General features: G+C 40.8%; 1 protein-coding gene and 1 pseudogene across 1 annotated transcript in view; both read left to right on the forward strand.

Annotated features, from left to right (window-relative positions):
* Chst9 (carbohydrate sulfotransferase 9) overlaps nucleotides 1-17,843 on the forward strand; it is a 274,476-nt gene that overhangs the window by 66,301 nt on the left and 190,332 nt on the right. The gene's annotated exons all lie outside the window — the stretch shown is intronic.
* Nucleotides 459-884, forward strand: LOC129690110 (protein phosphatase 1 regulatory subunit 14A-like; annotated as a pseudogene).

The following is a 17,843-nucleotide window of genomic DNA, read 5'->3' on the forward strand; positions in this document are numbered from 1 at the left end:
ATCGAGGCCGAAATAACCACCAATATTATAAGCTCCTAAAGAGTTGGAAAATGCCACTTTCCGTGGATAAACAGGAGGTGAGTCCTAGGAACCAACATGCTGTGGTGCATGATTTTGCAGGAAGAGCCTGCTTGAACGGGTCCTCTCCCTGGCGGCTGGAGGATAAGGATACCTGGGCACGAACGTTCTTGATATTTCAGTTTTGTTTGCCTCACGTGCTTTGGTTACTACATGGGCTTTGTTGTACAATGGGACTTTCTAGAAACACTGCCGACACCTAACTTAGATAAAGCAGAAGACCTCTACGCGGCCCCTGTAGCGTGCGGTTATCATGACCACCCTGAAAATGTGGTCTTTGAGCGAGTCCATAAGGCATAATGTAGTCCTGTTAGGAAGGGGTATAGACAGGGAAGCAGGATGATATTTATAAGAAAACTGATTTTGGACGGTGGCGCGGCATGATGGCAGTGCAGTCGCTAGGCAAGCTGCGGTCCCCGTTGTGGGCCCATGGCCCAAGAGCAGCTCCAGCAGGTTACAGAAGCAGCATGCGCCAGTTACCATCAAGCTCTATGGGCCAATGCTTCAGCTACGGCTAGACTTGGAGAAGTGTGTCGACAACAGACCCTCAGACGAACGCTACCCAGGTGGGGAGTCAGTTATGCCAGGTGAGGTCAATATTGATGAGCTGTTAGAACTGGACACTGAAGGTGAAAGAAGCAGGAAAATCCTAGAGTCCTGCAGGAATCCCATGGAGGCCTTCGTCCTCCGTGCTGCTGGCCAAGCTTCAGAGCCTGCACAAGCCCCCAGGTTTCCCGCAGCCCAGCCCCTCAGATTACCCCAGCCTGAGCCCCTGCCAGGACCAGACCCACAATGCCCCACCTTGACAGCTGCCTGCCTCTGGTCTCCACCCCTAAAGCCCAGGTTGTTTCTAAGTTGCATTTAATAGTTCTGTAACTGCCACAAAGAGAAAAGAAAGAAGGAGGAGGAGGAGGAGGAGGAAAGCCAATTTTGAATGTATATCCTTTTAGCTTAAATTTTAAATAAAAATAAAATACCTGTATATCTTTCCATTACCTTAAATTAAGGCCACAATTTAAAATAAAAGAGTAAATTACGTATCTGAACATCATGACATTGATAGGTATATATTTAGAAATGAAATCAACTTATCCAAGAGATATCTGTGCTAGCATGTTCACTGCAGTGCTGTTCACAATAGCCACGGAACGGAAACAACCTAAATGCCCATCATATGTTGGCTGCATAAGGAATGGATGCTATGTGCACAAGAGAATACTGTTTGGCAAAAAAAAAAAAAAAAAAAAAAAAGAATAAAAGCTGGGCATTTGTAGCAATATGGATGGAATTGGAGTTCCTTATGTAAAATGAAATAGCCAGGTACAAAATGGCAAGTATCTTGCAAACGCACATGTGGAATTTAAAAAGTTGATTGCTGGGCCTAGAGAGATGGTTCAGAAGTTAAGACCACTGCCTCTTCTTCCAGTGAACCTGGTTTCTATTCTCAGCCCTCAGAACCATCTGTAACCCTAGTCCCAGGGGCGCTGATGCCATCTTCTGGCCACCGCAGGCACTACACAAATATGGTACACATACATTCAAACACTCAAAAACATAAAATAAAAATAAAAATCTCAGAACAAAACATTTCAAAGTTTATTGCATGGAAATTTAGAGTGAAATGGTAATTTATGGAGATCAACAAGAGTAGGAGGAAGGAAAGAGCTGGGGCAAGCTGATCAGTGTATGCTTAATTATAGCTGGCTAGGATGAGGATCTGGGTATGACTTTGGTTGGTGGCAGTGTTTGGAGAGTTATGGAGACTTCAGGAGGGGGAGCCTTGCTGGAGGAAGTATGTCAGTGGGGTTGACTCTCAGAGGTTTTAGTCTCATTCTACTTCCCGCTCTGAATTCTCTCAGCTTTCTGTGTGTGGATGAGAATGTGATGAGACATCTTCTTGTTCCTGGTATCATGCTTTTGTTCACTAAGGCTATGCCTTCCTGCCATGATGGGCTTCATTCCTCTGACACCATAAGCTCAAATAAACCCTTGTTTTCCTTTGGTTGCCTTTATCACAGAAACAGAAAAGAAACTGGTAACCTTCAGAGAAAGTTGGGTTTTTTTTTTTCCTATAAAGAAATAAGTACAGTGAAAGGCATGTTTGAACTGATTTAAACATCATGTAATGTGGGCACATGTGGAGGTTATCACCTGTCATCCTATCAAAGTGTCCAGTCTATGTGAACAACAATGGTTGTTCCTGGTGGGTAAGAAAAACATTGACAATTCTTTCCCCTCCCCATCACTACATCAAGTCTTCACCAAATATGCAAATGTTTTCAGTGAAAAGGTAAAATTGCATTATCTTGAAAAAGAAAAGGATGATTTAGAACAAAAAATTAACATTTATATTTAGATACATTTTTCTTTTCATTCTTCCTTTCCCTAATCTAGCTTCAATATTTATAAATGTGTAATATAAAATGTGTGTTTTTTAAAAGACTATTTTAAAAAGATTACATTTATCATATAAAGTACTGTCAGTATCATATAAACTTCTGTTAATGTAAAACATTTATATAGTATTCACATATAATTTAAATACTTATTCTCACTAGACAAAACTAATTTGCTTATTTCTATGAAATAATACACCTGTCAGTGTCATTTTATGTTCAATAGTCTTAAACAACTTTGACTTAACCGATGACTTTAATAAAGCAAAGAATTCAGAGACTGTGCTGAATAGAACACCTAACAGAGACATGTATGTGTTTATTAAGCCCAAACTTTTGCATACGCCAGCAAACATTCTACCACTGATCTGCACCCCAGCTGAGGTTAGTGTTCAGAAGTAGCTCCAGGGAAAATTAAATAGGAAGATGTGTGTAACTATTACAAGAGCCCTCAAGGTCTAGTAAAAAGGATTCAGTAGATTTCCTAACATTCATTTGAGCAGATCAACAGAAAGTCTGGGGCCAGTCAATTTCTGGGTGTCTAAGTGCATAAATGATTGTCAGAAGTTTAAGAGAGGATTAATAAAAGAGAAGGGAGGCTTAAGGCACTGAAAAGCTAGAAAAAAAATTCATGGGGGACTGAACTAGAAGCAAAGTCTGAGTCATAACATAGATGCACTATTTGAGCATAGTTGGATCATACAGAAGAAACACAAGTGGCAGAGAATCTGCAAGGGTTGCTTGCTACAAGTCGCCCGTCAGATTCAGCACACTGGATAGTAAAGCCATATGGTGGCTTCTAAAGGCACCTCTGAAGATTACACTGAAATGACAAGAAAGAAGCCATAGCTGTCTCTAGAAGGTACTATGTAATGACATGAAAAGATCTGTCTGTTGCAGTTTTAAAAAAAAAAGATGTTGGGCTATATAATATTTATTATTATTTGCCCTATAACAGTGGTATTATCTAACCAGCTATCACAAATAACAAGACATAGACACCTGTTATTTATTGCCTTATTTACCTTGGGCCAAGCAGTTATTCCCACCTACACTGTCTAAATCACCTCACCATCCATTTCCCAGCCCACATCCAATGACATCCTTCTTAACCATCCTATCTTCCATCCACAATCTTATAAATACTTGCATTTATTCTTCATCTGGGCCTTTTCACACCATTATTGCAGTCCTTCCTCCTGGACCCACGTGATTTCTTCTCCAAATTAACCCATGGTGGTGTCCTCCTTCTTCCTCTCTTCCCATCCATCTCTTTCCTGTGATTCTTGTGAGATTCTCCCAAGCCCTGGAACCTTAACCACACCTACCCCATTCTGCCCTCTCTAGGTATAGGCTGTTTATTTAACCTATCAGGTGTAATGTTTTAGGCAGCTCTACACAAACAAGGATAGGTGTATCCGGCTGACAGTAACCAGGTCTTTTGGGCCAGTAATGAGCATTAGACCAATCATGAATCAGGACCACTAATATGCCAGAGCTGTTAGAGGAATGAAGAAAACTGTATTTGAATTTTTTTAGCCTTTCCAGCCTGCTTTCGGCGGTGTATGACCTAGAATGGTGTGTGCCAGCCAAACTCTTACTTTATCTGTGTAATTCAAGAGAATTTTTACCTCACAGCTAATCAGTTGGCTCATAAACAATGGGACATTAGAAAACTCTCAACATGAGCCTTCTATTCTGATGTACATGTAAAAATACGAAGACAAGATTGTGACCAAAGAGCATCACAATGTGATGGCAAAGTCGGGAAATCCTTACCAGACCGATCGTCTCCCGGTCAGCCGTGGTAGTGCTAAGATGCTTTTTCTGCTTTGAACACTTGGAGCCTGACTGATGGACCTGGTTGGGGAAGTTATGGAACCTTCAGGAGGCGGAGCCTTAGGTGAAGGAAAATGCCATTGGGAGAGCTGAACTTCTTGCTTGCTATTTCTCTGCTTCCTGTATAGTAGAGATGCAGTTTCTCAGCTTCCTACTGTCATACCTCACCTACAAGTTGGATTTTTATCCCACTTGAAGTGAAAGCCAAAATAAACTTTTTTCTACAAGTTGTTTTTAGTCATGGCATTTTAATATGGCAACGGAAGAGTAACTAAAATAGAAGCCTTCCAAAAAATAAGGGCTTAGCATATTATGAGTTAAAACTCTGTAACATGTTATTACTGGCTGTAAAGTAGAAACACTCCATGGGCAAATATCTGTTGTCATTCGTGGGTCAGACATTATCAACTTGTTGTTACTATGCCACTTGTCTACACAGCCGAATGCCTCATCTGCAGCAGCTCACCTTCTCTGCCTTGCCTCTGTGCCCTTCCCACCTTTTCACTCCTAAATGCTGGCTCTAAGCTGCACAAGATACCATTTGGCCAGTCATAAAAAATTGTAAGTTATGTTGATACAACCAAAGCCCTAAATTCTTTTTACTTTTGAATTATGAGGAAGATATGAGTAAAAACCTTATTTTTATGAAAATAGGTATTGAATGGACAAATTGATTTGTCAGTTGTTACGTACAGTTGACAATGTTTGACCATGAAATGGTTTGATCCAAACCAAAAATGCCATATTATATATTTACTGTTTTTAATAAGCTTTACATATTAAAATGTTATACAAATATGCAATGCCTTAATTTATGCCTTATCTTTGTGTTATTTACCATTAGTCAAAAAGCAAACTGTAAGTATTAAATAAATTCTAATTCTGAATAGCTGAGAGTCTGGGATCATAGAGACAAAGTATAGATGAGGAGGAAATTTAGTAAGCTATAAGCATGTTTTATTTAGGTCACAAATGAGGTTTTGAGGCCTAAAACGAATGACAAAATGGAAACAAACTGGCTCAGCCAATGACTGGTATATCCATGTCCAATAAAGCTGTTAGCAGAATTAGAGGGCTAGTTACAAATGGTGCTAACCCTTAAGACAGGAAGAGAAGAACAGCCCTTAGCTAATGATTGTGTGAAGTTTAAGCACAGCTAACTGCACTCGAGAGGGACTGCTTTTTCTCAGGGACAAAAGGAGAAGGAGAGAGAGAGAGAGAGAGAGAGAGAGAGAGAGAGAGAGAGCGCACAGTTCAGCCTCCAATGCTCTGCATCTGCCAAGTTACTAATAATAACATCTCCTTGTGGCTTCAGTTTGTACAGTGATGAATCTTTAAGGAATTCCTTTGGCTCTCTAGCTAGAGAAATTAAATTTCTCCTCTGAACATAAAACATTTTAATTAGTTAAGATTAATTAAAGATGTATTAATTTCAGTTTGTTTCATGAGCAAAATAGCTTACTTCTCCAGAAAGGGAAAGAAAAGTTTCCAGTGTCAGTTATGACGTTAAAACTGGAGCTGTGTCTGTCCATCCTCCCTTCCTTCATCCTTCTTCCTCCCTTGCTTCTCACTCTCTCTCTCTTTCACTCTGTTTAGATCTCTGTCAGTCTTTTTCAGTTTCTCTTTGTCTCTCTCTCCCTTCTTCTTCTTCTTTTTTTTTTTGGTTCTTACACAACCCAGGCTGTCCTCAAATCCTCTAAGTATTCATGGTTCTTCTGCCTCCACTCCTCCAGTGCTAAAATGGCAGTTATGTCCTACCACACCCTGTCAGGTGGTACTGGGACTCCAATCTAGGGACCTTTTGTATGCTGAGCAAGCACATTACAAACTGAGCTACATTTCCCATTCTCAATCATAGGGATACATTTTTGATAACCTGAATCCATTCAGGTCACACAAAATTGCAAGATTTACAGGATATTTGCAGCTATGAACAAGGGGCTTTATCAAAGTTAAATAAGAAAAAGGTTCATGTGGCATAATTTCTGTCCGTTTACATAATTTTGCCTATTTCATCTGTCTGAGCACCTTGCTGTCTCATTGTCAGTTGTTCACCACTTTGGCTAGCACTTTCAGTTTTTATAAACAGGTGTTCTGAAGTAATTAGATCGTTAAAGGTATCAGTAAAGTCCTGTACAGCTGCATGTATGCCAAGCTTTACAGAGCAACATACTGAATAGATGAGTGGCAGACTCGAAGGAGGAGCAGTCCTGTTAGGCCACAGAGGAGAGCTTTGCAGCCAGTCCTGAAGAGACCTGATAAAACAGGATCAGATGAATGGGGAGGAGGTTCCCCCCTATCAGTGGACTTGGAAAGGGGCACAGTGGAGATGAGGGAGAGAGGGAGGGATTGGGAGGGAATGAGGGATCGGGACACGGCTGGGATATAGAGTTAATAAAATGTAACTATATAGAGTTAATAAAATGTAACTGATAAGAAAAAAAAATAAAATTTAAAAAAAAATGCAAAAGAAAAACAAAACAAACAAAAAAAAAAAACAGACTTCAGTACTGAATGGGATCTCCTGAAGAAAGAAGGAGATGTGGCTCATTGCAGCACCAGGACGTCTCAGCACTGTCTCTCCTGCACCTTCTCTTTTTGTGCTCCTGTGCCTGGTGAGGGTTCTTCAGATGCCAAACCTTCACCGCATTCTCCCAGCATGTAGCACACATTGCTTTTCTCCTAGACAGTTTTCTTTCTCACAGCCTTTGTGAGGCTTCCCACCTGTTTTCTAGATTCCAACTTGCCAAGTTCTCAGATTGATCTGGCAAGGACAGAGTGCTCTTCTTGAGGACAAGGCAAGACAGGGAAACTGAAAGAAGAAAATGGGCTTTCTATCTTCCTTAAAAGAAAAGCACAACAAATCTACACACCTAAAGAAACCAAACAAGAAGGAGGACCCTGGGTAAGATGATCAATCCTCACTCACAAAGGCAAATAGGATGGACATTGGAAGAAGGAGAAAATGGGAAACAGGACAAGAGCCTACCACAGAGGGCCTCTGAAAGACTCTACACGGAAGTGTATCAAAGCAGATGCTGAGACTCATAACCAAACTTTGGGCAGAGTGCAGGGACTCTTATGAAAGAAGGAGAAAGTAAGAAGACAGGAGCTCCACAAGGAGAGCAACAGAACCATAAAATCTGGGCCCAGGGGTCTTTTCTGAGACTGATACTCCAACCAAGGACCATTCATGGAGATAACCTAGAACCCCTGCTCAGATGTAGCCCATGGCAGCTCAGTATCGAAGGGAATTCCCTAGTAATGGGAAGAGGGACTGTCTCTGACATGAACTCAGTGGCTGGCTCTTTGACCACCTCCCCCTGAGGGGGAAGCAGCCTTGCCAGGCCACAGAGGAGGACATTGCAGCCAGTCCCTGATGAGACCTGATAAGCTAGAGTCAGATGGAAGGGAAGGGGAGGAAGACCTTCCCTATCATTGGACTTGGAGAGGGGCATGGGAGGAGATAAGGGAGGGAGGGTGGGGTTGGGAGGGAATGAGTGAGGGGACTACAGATGGCATACAAAGTGAATAAACTATTATTAATATAAAAATAAATAAAAAAAAAACAAGTACAACAGTTTCAGCACAGAGAGGGGTAATGATGTTCCAAAATCTCTGCCATACAATACAGACTTGGGGAAGGTGAAGAGTGGCAGCCATTCATTTCCTTTTTCCTGGAAGCATTTGGTAGTTTTATTAAGGTCTCATGTTGTGTTACCTTTTCACATGGTTCAGAGAACAAAACAGTCAAGGAGAGGAGAAGGAAAAGAGGACAAACAGGATCCTGAAAAGAAGCCAGTAAGCGCTATCCCCACACATCACTGAAAGTTGGGCATTCCCGTGACTTGTTTTCCCTTGTGTTCATTTCACAAATACTGTTCCAATACCTGTGATGGGTTAGTGAGCAGAGCTCTTCCTTCCCAAGGCCCTCTATGGAAAAAATCATATTCCTTATAGGAACGAAAGAAAGGCATAGAAAAGAAGGCTACTAGAGCTGAGGGTGTATATCAGCTGCCAGAGTGCTTATCTAGGATGCAAAAGGCCCTCCCTTCACACAAACCAAATGTAATGGCACACACATCATAGGGAACTCAGGATGACCTTGAACTTCTAATACTCCTTACTTCTATCTAGTTCTTTTTTTTTAAATAATTTACTTATTTGTTGTGAATTGCAGTTTATTCACTTTGAATCCCAGCTGTAGCCCCCTCACTCATTCCCTCCCAATCCCACCTTTCCTCCCTCATCTCTTCCCATGTTCTTCCCCAAGTCCACTGATAGGGGAAGTCCTCCTCCCCTTCCATCTGACCTATCAGGTCTCCTCAGGACTGGCTGCACTGTCTTGCTCTGTGGCCTGGTAAGGCTGTTTCCCCCTCAGGGGGAGGTGATCAAAGGGCCAGCCACTCAGTTCATGTTAGATAGTCCATGTTCCCATTACTAAGGAACTCACTTGGACACTGACCTGCCTTGGACTACCTCTATGTAGGGGTTCTAGGTTATCTCCAAGCATGGTCCTTGGTTGGAGTATCAGTCTCAGAAAAGACCCCTGTGCCTAGATTTTTTTTGGATCTGTTGCTCTCCTTGTGGCACTCCTGTCCCCTCAAGGTCTTCCAATCTCCCCCTTCCCCAAAGTTTGGCTACGAGTCTCAGCATCTGCTTTGATACCTTGCTGGATAGAGTCTGTCAACAGTACTCTGTGATAAGCTCCTGTCCTGTTCCCTGTTTTCTCTCTCTTCTGATGTCTGTCCTGTTTGTCTTTCTGAGTGAGGATTGATCATCTTACCCAGGGTCCTCCTTCTTTGTTAGTTTCTTTACGTGTACAGATTTTTAGTATGTTTATCTTATATTATACATCTAATATCCACATATAGTGAGTATATACCATGTGTGTCTTTCTATTTCTGGGATACCTTACTCAGGATAATCTTTTCTAGTTCCCACCAGTTGCCTGCAAACTTCATGATTTCCTTGTTTTTAATTGCTGATTAGTATTCCATTGTGTAAATATACCACAATTTCTGTATCCATTCCTCAGATGAGGGACATCTGGGTTGTTTCCAGATTCTGGCTATTACAAATAAAGCTGCTACAAACAGGTTGAGCAAGTGCCCTTGTTGCATCTATCTAGCTCTTAAATGCTGAGATTACAAGCATTTGAGACACAGAAGTAGGAGGGTCAGAAGTTCAAGGTCATCCTGAGATCCATGTCAAGTTGAGGCCAGCCTGAGCTATATAACATCCCTGTCTAATAAAGAAAAATGAAGGATGCCAGGCCTGTTCTCAATTATCTGTGAGATGTAATGTGTCGTTTTTAGGTTATCTGGCACTCTGTCTTCCCTTTGGCTTATAAAATTTGATTTGGAAGTTTATGGAAAGTGCAGGTCTCTATAGACTCGTCAATCATACCTTTTCAAAACAAACAAACAATGAAATCCTGCAGCTTAGCCAAAGATGCTCCTTAAACTGTAGTGCTGTGCTACCTGAGTCAGTCATCATCATAGTGTGGGGACTGCCTTGATGACGCTTTCCAAGAATCACCCCTTACACACTGAGTTAATGTCTCCCAGTAGCATCTCCTGCCTGAACAAAATTAAATTTTTCTAGTTCTCTGAAGCACAGGTCTTCATTAAAGCTGATTTATTTCTTACTCAGAAACAAAAGCGACGACTTCTGATATCTTTGTCTAACCGTGAAAGTCCAGGAAGGAACCTTTACTGATGAGTTCAAAGAACAAGGAAACTTTTACTCACAAATCAATTAGACTCACATCCCTATGAGAGGATGTGAAGAATCACAGTGATTTCAGACTATGCACTTGAAGCTGTTCAGCTAAATCTCAGCAATTTAAAGGACTTCTGGAAGTATGTGGACTGTCCCTTCTAAGTAATAATGCACTCTGTTGAGTACCGGGACCTAGTTCCAATGCATTGCTTAGTGATGAGTATAGATGCATGAGAGACCAATTTTTGGCTTTTCAAAATAATAACAGTGGTTGGTCCTGGTGGATGATACCTGTAGTCTCTTCTACTCTGCCGGCTGAGAAGGAAAATTGTAAATTTATCAGCTGCCTGGGCAACTTAGTGAGATCCTGTTACAAAATAAAAAGTGAAAAGACAGCTGTGTATATTTCTCAGTATGGAGCACTTGCCTAGTGTGTGGAAGGCCCTACGATTCTATCCCGAGAACCACAAAAACAGATAAATAATGAAAGCATGGTAATGCTTGTTCAGTCTGAAAGAACCTTTGTGACATCACATTAAAATGGTTAATGGGCATTCTACATAGTGAGCAATTGAATTTCCATCCCTTCTATCACGTAATATTGAGTTATGAAGTATGAGCAAATGTTTGACTTATGTTTTGTTCAGAGTGCTGAGGAGAGTGTGTTTCTGCCTTCATGGTATGCTCATAACAGCTGTGCAAGATAAAGGAAGCATGCATTCCCATGCTCTGGCCAGTGGTCATAATGAACTAATTGCCTTGTAGTCTGTTAATGAGCAGCAGTTAATGATTCTTTAAAAAAATCCATAACAGAAAAGGCCACCAAGATTAACTCACCAAAGGGATCCATACACTCCTCAGGAGCCCAGGATAGCTCATTAATGTGCATTGACTGTAAAGGATCACATCATGGGTGAATTTGATTCTGGTAAACTCCCCTTAGAGGACCCATTCTTTGATCTCACACCTTTGTAGTCAGTGGTCTCAGCTCTGTGTGAACTATTTGCTGTCTCTCATCCCTATTCACCTGCTTTGGGCTTTAGAAATTTCTGGAGAGGGAGTGTAACTGGACCCTGAACCTACATATTCAACTTGAACAGAGAGAGGTATGGCTTGTTCAGGACTACATACTAACAGAGACTGACAGGGCAATGTGTAAACACAAGCAGGGCTGAGAGGCATGGAACGCTGCCACCAAACATGGTGGACCGCTGAAACCACAGTTAGGCACTTGCGCTGTTTCTACCACCCTATTCCTGTTTCCCATGCTTCACTTTTTTTCATGTATGTGATAAAGTAGAGAAGGTCCACCTAAAGTCTGATTGGGCAGGCATTCTGAAATGCCACAGGTCATCCATGTCTTCCCCCAATAGACAAACACATTCAGTCAGCCACTACATTAGCATGACAAAGGATTCCCCTTTCAAAGACAAATTCTAACCCTTTACATAAGCCAACAGTTGCTATAATCTACTACATGGTGTTTAAGATAAGCACTAAGAGTACTTTAGAACCAAATGCCTAGGGGCTGAAGAGATAGCTCAGCAGTAAAGAATGTTTTGCTGCTCTTGCAGAGGACCCAAATTTAGTTTCCAGGACCCATGTCAAGCAAGGGATCATTCACCCTTTTCTAGCCTCTGTACATACGCACATGCATACAGAGACATGTTCAGCCTCTACACACGTATGCACATGAGTACAGACACATACGCATACAAGTAAATAAAAATAAACTAAATATTTTTCTTTATTTTTTATAATTTATTCATTGTAAATCCTGATTGAAGCCCCCTCCCTCAACTCCTTCCAGTCCCATCCTCCCTCCCTCTTCCCCCATCCCTTTCCCTTAGTCCACTAAAAGGGGAAGTTGATATTAGCCGTATAATATAGGATAGCCATACTAAAATCTATACTCCTAAAGAAGCTAAACAGCAAGGAAGAGCCTAGAGAGGATGCTTAAATCTCATTCAGAAAACCAAGTCTTTAAAAAAAATTCTGGTGCCTAAGTATATGCCATTATTATGTCATATTATATTATTAGGTAATATGATGTGATTAACTACTTTATGTTAATGCTTAGACCACAGATCCTGGAGACGAGAAAGTTTGTGTTTTAATATTGGCTTAAAAGTAGTACAAATGATTTAACATTATTAGCATGCAATTATCTCATTTGTAAAATGATAACAACATTGTGTATGCAGAGAATCACAGGCCTTGACAGCAGAAAGAGAAATATAAATTTGTGTGTGTGTGTGTGTGTATATATATATATATATATAGGTGTATATATATGTATATATATGCATATATATAGGTGTGTGTGTGTGTGTGTATCATGTAACAAGTACTGGGTTTTAAGATGCCACTTATGTTACTGTGAGTTTATATAGGCACATATGCACAGTCATTTTTATGTACACATACTATGTATTTATAGTAGCTGCAATGCATGTGTATGTGTATACATATTTACTGGATCCCAACCACTGTTTTAAAGTGCAGATCCTAGGTGTGTGTTGGGCACTGTCAGTGCTGGGGTGCTTAATTCAAAGTACTTTTGAGTTTTGTGCACAGAATCAGATGCTAAACAGGTAATTAGACAAATGGTAGACAGTTGCTGCGACTTCTAACAGGGAAAACCTCAGCATTCCAGCTGAGTGTGTCTTAATCTCATTCAAAGGAGTATCAGTACTTTTGTGTGGCTAAAGGTATCCACAGCTCACCCATCAAATGTTGAGGTGATGACAAAGTTGCTCAAGTACCTGTTAAAAATATTAACGGAACAGCACTGTATTTCATAAGCATACTGATGAGCTTTAACTGGCATTATCCATTAACTGAGTTTTCCTACTGAACCTCACTGTCTAACATGGACCAAAAATGAAAATACAATCTAATGCATACTCTCATAGTTAAGCTTAGTCAATTTCCAATAATTTGTGTTACTCTGCCAGAGTAGACTGAATTACCAAACAGGAAAAAAAAAAAAAATCATAGCCATTACTTTAGTTCCAGAAAGTAACCTCATAAAATTCCCAGGGCCTTTGTACACTCTGCTCCATAGTGGTGTACTATTATTTTTTTAATTTTTTTATTTATTACAGTTTATTCACTTTGTATCCCAGCTGTAGCCCCCTCCCTCACCCCTCCCAATCCTGCCCTCCCTCCCTTTTCTCCTCCCATGCCCCTTCCCAGTCCAATTTATTCTTTAATTGGTTTTAAGGACTCATCTAGTATTCAGGATCTTTCTTGGACCACACAGAGGCCACTCACATCCACAAACAAAGAAAAACTTCTTGCATTGAATGAAGATAATGAAAAGAAATGCAGCTGTACACATGATGTTGGTAGTAAAAGACAGATGACGAAACGGCCCTAGTAAAACATTTCATTTCCCCCTTAAGACTCAGGGAATACTTCGGAAGAGAAAGTGAAAAATAAATAAATCCAAGAGTCACAGAGTATGGTGAGAGGGGCTGAGGCATGAGAGGAAAGACAGGAAAAGGACTTAGCAACTGCAAACTCCCAGGAGCTGGGCATGTGAGTACAGGTCCCCAGAAACTGGGTCTTCCTAACAGTTATCTTTAGGAGAGGGCAGGGGCTCACAGATCTCTACCATATCACTGTTGATCCGCTGGAAGAGTCTGGCATGATGTCCCGTTGTATGCCCAGAGTGGAGCTCAGCAGACTCCACAGTTAGTACCAAACTCAAGATCATATAGAAAGGCCCTAGTTAAACTCCGTGGAACACTTAAGACCAAAACTATGAGTAAAGAGATTTAGGGAGAGGAGGAGGATCAGCTAGAGACAGGAGGGAAATGAAAGAAGGTTAGAGGGACAGGAACCAAAATACATGTTGTACATGAAAGACCAAATTTAATAACACAGCAACTTAACAATATTAAATATATAAGAACTTCTCATTTAGATTAATCCTAAATCTGTGAATCAGCACAGGCTCGAGCATACTTATTATATTGTTTGGTTAACTTTTAAAATGTATATTGCCAGTAAAAATGTGGCACTATGTACACTCACCATTATCATGGACACTGAGTTTGGAGAAACCACATTCCTCCTCTATGGCCCCAGGCACACACTCAAACACAATATAACAGTGAAGAAATGCCCCCGTGAATTCAGCTGTTATGTAAACTCAGTCACAGGGTGACAGCTCACTGTGTTTCCTTAAATTACCCCATGGAGCCACCTGTGACTTAATCACTAATGAATAAAAAGGACAGACTGTTCAGGGTGATTTTTTTATAATAATACTTTGTTTTAATACCAACACAAAAGGATGAGGAACGCAATGAAAGACAGGTCTCACAAATCTCAGCTTTTTAAACACAATATGTATTCACAGAAGTTGTAGGAATGAATTGGGGGCCCATTTTGATTTGACATACAGACCAAGAACATTTTGTAACTCATTCAAAAATATTCACCCACCCCTAATGCGGTTTTGCATCGGGCCGCAAAAGTTCTCAGAACGGTGAAGTCCTTGGGGTGATAGCGAGAACCCTCCGTGACTCTTATGGTAGAGGTCTGCTTGGTGGCCATTGCCACCCATGTGTAAGAAGCATTAGTCTTAAAAGCCATGGGCACATTTTGTTTCTTACCTCTGTGTAAATGTCAGCTTCACTCCGTGGTTCTCAAAAATAATTCTACATTTTAATTATGATGATTTCTTTGATTTTCTATGTAAACTCCTCTACTCTTAACATCTCAATTATGCATCAGCACTCCCCCAAATTCCATGCTTTTTTAGTACAAGCTTGGGGATGGCTTATATTGTACATTATGATGTACTTGGGATTTAATAATAATTTGGAGTTTACTATTTTCTAATTACTTGAGAGCAAAGAAAATCAATTATGTGTTGGCTTTTCAGGGATTTGGGTTTCTGCATTAATAAATCAATGAGATTAGAGCATATAAAATGAGTTTATCTGTGGCTGGGGACCCAAGTTTTGCTGACAAATCTGCAAACTATTTATTCTTAAAAGAGAGAATTAAAGTGCATAGGGTAGTTCACACACATTAAGTCACACAGGGTTGGCTGATAGCTATAACAGTCTCCTCTTAGCCCACCAAGGGGAGATGCTAAGCTCAGTTAGTATGAACCTCTGGGCAACATTGAGGGTTAATGAGTATTGGTTTCTGCTAATGCCCCAGGACTTGGTCCTGAATCAAATCTTATCATTTTTCCTGTTCAATTTCTCTGAAATTATTAAAAATATGGAATTGTGGTAAAGATATTTGAGTCTACTTTATTGATTTCATTATTGTGTTATCATTTACATAAGCATGCTAGGAATTTCACTGTGACTGAACTCTGGTCTTCTTAAGTTATTGATTTTGTTATTGAATCAGCCTGGACACTGGCCTTGAGAATGATAGCATTCACAACACTCACTGGTTTTCCTTCAGAGCAGCTCTTTACTAACTGTAAATGTGTGAGACACAGTCTGATGCACCCGCCTCACCAATTAGCCAAGGCTGACCCAACACTGAAAACACATTTAATCTGTCCAGGAACACTAGACTATCTCTCTCTCCTCTCTCTCTCTCTCATCTAGAGCTTATACCTTCACCAACTTAGCAAAATCCCCTACCCTTCTTTTACTTTCTCTTTTGAGGCAGAGTTTCACTAAATTCCTCAGGCTAGCCCTGAACTCATTCTTTAGTGTAGGCTGGCCTTGAACTTGAAATCCCATTACCTCAGTAATTACCATTGTAACTGGGATTTCAGACATGCACTACTAGGCCTAACTCATATACTTCTTAGTGTTGTGAGTTGATATGCATTTTGTAAAACTCATCTTTACAGAAATTCTCATGGAAAGAATATTCTGTAATGTGAAGGAACCACTTTAGGTTAATATAGTGGAGAAGCTACAGATCCTAGAATTTTTTTTTTAATTGAATTTCGGAGTTGTGGTCTAAAACGTGTCTACTCGCCTGAGGAGAGGAGAGGAGAGGGCACCTGTGTCACTTGTAGAAGCAGAGCAGCATTGTATGTACAGAGAGTCACAAACATGAAAATCACACGGACAGGCATACAGGCTCTTAGATACTCGGTAGCTGTGTAAACCTCGATCGGTCACTTAACCCTTCTGAGTTTCATTTCACTCGTCCACACATTTGTGCCTATAATTTGCAGTCTGCTAGACTAGCATGGAGGCAAAGTAAAGAAAGTTCCAAGCTTTGCCTATGACTCATGGTTTGAACGTAAGATGTGAGAAATACCTTCAGTCTACATCTTTGCCTACAAGTGCTGAAGTCCACATGTGACACAGTGTAAGGGAAACAATGCCTATCCTGTCTCTTGTTAGCCTGAGTGGGTGCACTCAATAGGAACATAGAATAGCTACAGGAAAGAAGAGATTGCTAACCCTCCTTGACAATTTTATACCTGAACCTGAGAATTCAGTTAGAGACATTTCCATGTCACTCTTCTAAGATGTCTAAAATGGCAGAGAAACACCTAAAGAGATGCTCAACATCCTTAGCCATCAGAGAGATGCAAATCAAAATGACCCTGAGATTTCACTTACACCCATCAGAATGGCTAAGATCAAAAACTCAAGTGACAACACATGCTGGAGAGGTTGTGGAGAAAGGGGAACCCTCCTCCACTGCTGGTGGGAATGTAAACTGGTACAACCACTTTGGAAATCAATCTGGCGCTTTCTCAGACAATTAGGAATAGCGCTTCCTCAAGATCCAGCTATACCACTCCTAGGCATATATCCAAAAGATGCTCAAGTACACAACAAGGACATTTGCTCAACCATGTTTGTAGCAGCTTTATTCGTAATAGCCAGAACCTGGAAACAACCCAGATGTCCATCAACAGAGGAATGGATACAGAAATTGTGGTATTTTTACACAATGGAATACTACTCAGCAATTAAAAACACGAAATCATGAATTTTGGAAGCAAATGGTGGTATCTAGAAAACATACTGAGTGAGGTATCACAGGAGTGGAAAGACACACATGGCATATACTCACTTATAAGTGGGTACTAGACCTATAAGATAGGATAAACATACTGAAATCTGTACACCTAAAGAAGATAAACAAGAAAGAGGACCAGGGGTAAGATGATCAATCCTCACTTAGAAAGACAAAGGGGATAGACAGTGGAAGTAGGAGAAAACAAGCAACAGGACAGGAGCCTACCGCAGAGGGCAAGGGGAAGTTAGTATAACCTAGAGGGGACAGGAGCTTCACAAGGACCAAATATATCAGGGCACAGGGGTCTTCTATGAGACTCTTTCTCCAACAAAGGACCATGCATGGATATAACCTAAAACCCCTGGTAGCTCAGTATCCAAGTGGGTTCCCTAGTATGGGGGACAAGGATTATTTCTGACATGAACTCAGTGACTGGCTCATTGATCTCCCCCTTCCCCCCCCCCAAAGAGAGGAGCAGCCTTGCTAGGCCACAAATAAGGACATTGCAGCCAGTCCTGAAGATACCTGATAGGCTAGGGTCAGATGGAAGGGGAGGAGGACTTCCCTTATCAGTGGACTTGGAAGAAGGTGGGAAGGAGATGAGAGAGGGAGGGTGGAGTTGGGAGGGAAAGAGGAAGGGGGCTACGGCTGGGATGCAACTGAATGACCTGTGATTAAAATAAAATAAAATAATAAAAACTTAAAAAAATAATTATTTAAACCTTGAAATCAAAGAGCTTTTTGGTTGAAATGTACTTGATATCAATCAAAACTAAATAAGGAGCAAAGATCTTCTTCTTCTTCTTCTTCTTCTTCTTCTTCTTCTTCTTCTTCTTC

Source organism: Psammomys obesus, unplaced genomic scaffold, assembly GCF_907164565.1.
Source record: "Psammomys obesus unplaced genomic scaffold, mPsaObe1.curated_primary_1811, whole genome shotgun sequence".
Classification (NCBI taxonomy): Eukaryota; Metazoa; Chordata; class Mammalia; order Rodentia; family Muridae; genus Psammomys; species Psammomys obesus.